This window comes from Ictalurus furcatus, chromosome 2 (assembly GCF_023375685.1).
Source record: "Ictalurus furcatus strain D&B chromosome 2, Billie_1.0, whole genome shotgun sequence".
NCBI classification, from domain to species: domain Eukaryota; kingdom Metazoa; phylum Chordata; class Actinopteri; order Siluriformes; family Ictaluridae; genus Ictalurus; species Ictalurus furcatus.
In genome coordinates, this window is record NC_071256.1 from 23,750,118 (window position 1) to 23,756,132 (window position 6,015).

A 6,015-nucleotide genomic window follows, 5' to 3' on the forward strand; every position below is an offset into this window, starting at 1 on the left:
GCTGTGAAACATTTGAGAACAGAACCCCTGTTCTGTAAGCTGTCAATATTAGAACTCTGATCTGATACTGAACTGATCCAGTACTTAGTAACCATGCTGACTTTCAGTAAGATTCTGTTGATGAATTGCATGTAATATCATAGGCATAATGGTGATGTGATTTAGATGGATAGTGTTCACATGTATGATCACACTGTGCTCACTGTTTGGTTTAGTAATGTTCATGGTATAAAATATATGTATCAGACTGGAAAATGTGTCAGTCTGATCCAAAACGAATCCAGCATTTCAGGCCAGTATTGGCTTGGTACTGAAACCTGGTATTGAAATGGTACATCTCTATTATATTTATATAATATTATTACCCACAGGTCGATGAGGCAATTAAGTATTGGACCATTAAGTATGTTGTTAATATAAACAATAACAACCATCATAATGTACTTGAATTTATTTAGCACCAGGGACTACAGGTTGGAGTGTTTTGGGATTCATGTGACTGAAAGAAAAACAACACAAACACGTTGAGGTGAAAAAATAATTAAACTGTATTCAAATTAAAATTAAGGTATAAATCATATAAAATGTTTTGTTTTAAAGAAAACAATGAAAGAAAACCATAAACCTTTTAATTTACATTGTATTTAAGAGGTAATAACCATATAGACCAGGGGTTCCCAAACTTTTCCAGGGCAAGGTCCCCCAAATGGCATTAACATTTGACCGAGGCCCCCCTTTTGCAAGATGTCTTTAAACCACATTAAAAATACAGACTTCTAAATATATCCCCCCCTTTTTTTTATTAATAATTACATCTTACATCTTTACATTACATTACATTAGGAATTGATTGTGTGTGTGTATGTGGTTGTCTGAGAGTGAGAAAGAGAAAACATACTAGTGGGAGGGATGGGCACACCAAATTGTTGAGGCCCCCGGGTGCCCCCTGGCCCCAAGACAAACAATATTTCTTTGTAAAGATTTTTTGTTTAAAATGTACTGGCCATGATGTTATATTTCTTATACCAGAGGTTTCCAGGTTTCCAGAGAGTGTATTTCACTCCCACATCCTCATAGTCCTGTGATGCAGACTTCCTGGCAGAGATGTTTCAGAAATTCTTGGAATGTTTCAGGATGAAAGTGGAAACAAAAGTCAAGAACACCCACTACACTGATTCAAAAAACTGTGATAAAACAGAGATTATTCTGACATGCACACATGCATTTATACATGCTACTATTTTGGAAGCATTATTGATGCAGTGCCCTCCACTAATATTGGCACCTTTGGTAATATATCAAAGAAGGCTGTGAAAAATTGTCTTTATTGTTTAACCTTTTGATATTTTGTTAAAAAAAATTCACAAAAATTCTCTGCTCTCATGGATATCAAATAATTAAACTATTTCAAACACAACACAGGTTTATAAATATAAATATATTTATAATAGTCAGGTTTTCATTTAATATCTGTTGATATTTGATAGAGTCCATGATGCCATGTATCCTAACAAAATATCCAGGTCCTGTGGCAGAAAAACAGCCCCAAAACATTAAAGAGCCACCACTATAGTTAACCATGGGCATGAGGTACTTTTCCATATGGCTACCCTTCTGTTTGTGCCAAAACCACCTCTGGTGTTTACTGCCAAAAAGCTCTATTTTGGTTTCATCTGACCATAGAACCCGATCTCATTTGATGTTCCAGTCGTGTCTGGCAAACTGGAGAAGCTTGAGTTTGTTTTTGGATGAGAGTAGAGGCTTTTTTCTTGAAACCCAAACAACTTGTGGTGATGTAGGTGACTTCAGATTGTAGTTTTGGAGACTTTCTGACCCCAAGAGGCAACTAACTTCTGTTGTGATCCTTGGAGTTTTTTTGGCGACTTGAACCATCCTCTTCACTGTGCGCTGAGACAATATAGACGCACGTCCTATTCCAGGTTGATTCATAACATTTCCAGTTGACTGGAACGTCTTAATTATTGCCCTGATGGTGGAAATGGGCATTTTCAACGCTTGTGCTATTTTCTTATAGCCACTTCCCATTTTGTGAAACTCAACAACCTTTTGTCGCACATCACAGATATGTTCGTTGGTCTGATTCACTGTTATGAATGACTAAGGGAATTTGTCCTATGTGTTACCTCATATTTATACCCCTGTGAAACAGGAAAAAGAATTTTCTGTTCCTAGTGTACAATTATTATTTTTTAATATCAGTGGGAATATTGTTCTCATATGAATTCAAAGGAGTGCCAATCATTGTTTCACACCTATATTTAACAAAGATTTTTTTTTTTTTGATAAACCTATGTATCCAGAGAAGAGTATTTTTGTGAATTTTTTTTTTAACAAAACACCAAAAGGTTCAACAATAGAGACAAATTTTCACAGCGGTTTTTGCTCAAGGGTGCCAATATTAGTGGAGGGCACTGTATCTACTCTATATATGTGTTACTTAGTTTATAGCATAGTATACAAACAGATAAACATTAAATGGGCCATCCTTGAATTTTAGAACTTCTAATTCAAGGGCTGACGTGCATATCAGACTCTTTAATGACTAATTCTTTAATTACTAGTGATGACAAAGAAGAACAAATGAGGTGTTCATACATTTCCACCCCTCATTTAAGTTGTTTTCCCAAGGTTTATGTGAGTATTTCTGTGGGTATTTCCTGCTATGTTCCACCCATATTTAAATAATCTCAAAATCATCAGGGAATTACTGGAAGTATTACATTGAAACAAATGGAGAAGAAATGCATTATAAAAGTGTTTTCTGGAAAAACCACTGTCTGAGCTGAAAGAACCACCTGACTGCATGACTAATTCATTAATTCATTACTGTTTAGATAGTGTCGTTTACAGTGAAAGTAGTACAGTCTGGTTCCTAAGAAACCATGGTATTGTGTATGACTTAAACTGACACATTATTTTTGAACTCTGATTACCTCATGTAATCAAAGTAGCAGATTGAATTGTCTCCATGAAGGAGAGCACACATTTGTGCAATCGTGGTGTCTATCTTCTTAGTGATGAATGACTTCACTACAGATTTTACATGACTGGGGTGAGACAACAGGCAGGTTGAGACAAGAAGATGGTCAATGTGTGTGTCCCAAATAATTATTACTTTTATAAACAGCCCAAATAATTATTACTTTTTCATTCCAGTCTTTTCTTTCTTTTTGTTTTTGTTTTTTTAACTAATTTTTTACTCTTCTCCACCCTTTCAAACTATGGATGGATGATGTTTCTCTGGATGTAGTCATAGTCCACAGTGAGTTCAACCACCTCCTCAATGGTATTCAGGACAGAATGAATTGCTTCAAACCAGTCATGTAATAGATGTATACCATATGTGGACAAGACAAAGGGTTAGTGATCTTAAGAAACTCAACATACTTTCTTTGACCGTAGGGTTTGCGTCAGTAATTGTGAAACTCATACAATCATACAGATCACATAAACACTTCCACATGGCATCGACTTATATTTCATTCTGAAAGCAATACTGTACTAGGTATTATTTCTAAGCACTGTAGTACTAATATATTATTAACATTTGTGACAAGTATTTGTAAACTGATATAGGCTTTTACAGACTTAAAGATACCTGATAAATTTCCAAGAATATTACAGTTGATTAATCAGTGACAATGAAACACATCATATCATATCATATCATAGCATCATCATTTATCATGATGTCGTGTGGTGTTCTGTACTAACTGACATTGTCCTGGTGTAAAGTGTATTTATGTAGTTATGGGCTATTTGAACTAATTGCAGTTATTTAAAAATTCATTATAGCATTTTATTTGAGCTCTGTGTGGTATCATTGTTTGGTATCAAAAAATGTTTGCGAACCTACAAAGAACTTGTACATACAGATGCATTTCTACTATTGCAATACTTGATTAATAAGTGACATGTGTGTTACAGTGTTGTGTATGACAACACTATTGCTCATATCCTTCCCAAAACTTTCAGACAATTTAATATTTGAAAAAAGTTAGTTTAACTGAAAAAAAATCAGAACAAACGTCCATGCAAAAACCAAGAGGCCATAAAAGGCAAAAAGTTGAAAGGGAAATGACATGGTTTTCCTTTCTGGTGTTGCAAGAGAGTTTAGTCATGAGTCAAATAAGTTTATATTCAACAGAGAGACTTACTCTAGTTCATTTCCATTCTCAAGAGACATATGGAGGAAACATAAGAGGCAGAAACAAACAGATCATGAGCCATTACACAAATCATAATTACACCCAAGTAGGTAGATAATTATGTACCTAATGTAATCAAAGAATCCAGTTTTAAGTTTCTCTGACGTTTACATACTGTATCTAAAGAAGAAGCACTGTGTTCAAGTGAATCTGAGGTACAAAACTGGATTGATCTGTTTTGTTTTTTTTTCTTTTTTTGTATATACATTTGGTCTGAAATAATAGTGATATACAATATTATGTGCTCAAATGATCTCTCTGTATACAAAAAGAATATTCTTTTTAAAAAATGTATACACATTTTACAATTAACTCCAGGCCATCTCACAGCAGTACATTTTAGTCCTGCATCCACTTAATTTTAGGATTCTAGTGCAAGAAAGTAGTCCACAACTTAGCAATTCAAATATATCATATACTCAACAATGATATAGCACTATCATTGTTGGCATAGGGGTGGCTGTGGCTCAGGTGGTAGAGCGGGTTGTCCACTAATCGTAGGGTTGGCAGTTCAATTCCCGGCCCACATGACTCCACATACCAAAATGTCCTTGGGCAAGACACTGAACCCCAAGTTGCTCCTGATGGCAAGTTAGTGCCTTGCATGGCAGCTTTGCTGAATCACACCACTGATGTGTGAATGGGAGAATAAGACACAGTGTAAAGTGCTTTTATCCAAAATGCTTTACAGTGTGTCTTGTGCACCCAAGTACCCTAAGTGCAGAAAATTTACCACTAACATTAAAGTGCCATACAGCAGCTGATAGACCTAATATACAACTAAGTTTACAGTTGTTTGAATGCTGTCTTACTGCCATGCTCATGATGGGAAACTCTACTTTCATATTTGTGTTTGTAAATTTGAATGTTGCTGAAAGGCATTGAGTGAGTGAGAGAGAGAGAGAGAGAGAGAGAGAGAGAGAGAGTCACAGGTGAACAATATTCAGCTGTGATGATGTGCCATTTCATAGTTCATACTTTTTCTACTAATTTGAAAAATACTCAAAATTCAAACCAACAAACAAAACAAAAAAAAATAAATAATGGTTTACATTAAGGTTTATAATTAATATAAAATAAGCACAGCATACATCACAGTTTAATAACATTTAATTTAATCACATTTATGTGAATGTATTAAGAAGAAATATAAGGAAATGCAAATGTATTGCATTAACATTCAAACAGACTTAAATCAATACAGTCAGTTCATTTGTTTTTGTTGTAGAATGAAGACATTTGAGTTTGAGAAAATTAATAAAAAAAATTAATATGATAAGACAGTTTAGAATTTCAGCTTTTGATCTTTATGGTCTTTATATGAAGATGTGTTAAACGCTGTAGAACACACAAAACACATTTTGTATCAGACCACCCAATTTGTAGGCAAGCAAAAATATTGGAACATGTGACTGAACAGTGTTTCTTGTTACCAAAGTGTGTCCATCAACTGATGACAGAAACATTGTGAGAGCTGTGAAGAAAAACCAGAAACAACAGTCAGTGACATAGCCAACAACTTCCACAGGGCAGGGGTGAAGGTATCACAATCTACTGTTTGAAGAAGACTTTGGCAGCTGAAATAGTGAGGCCATACCACAAGATGCAAACTCATTAGCAGTAAGAATCAGAAAGCCAGATTGGAATTCACAAAGAAATACAGAGATGAGCCAAAAAAGTTGTGGAACCAAGATTAACATCTACCAAAGTGATGGAAAGGCCAAAGTGTGGAGAAAGAAAGGATCTGCTCATGATCAAAAACATACAAGCTCATCTGTGAAACATG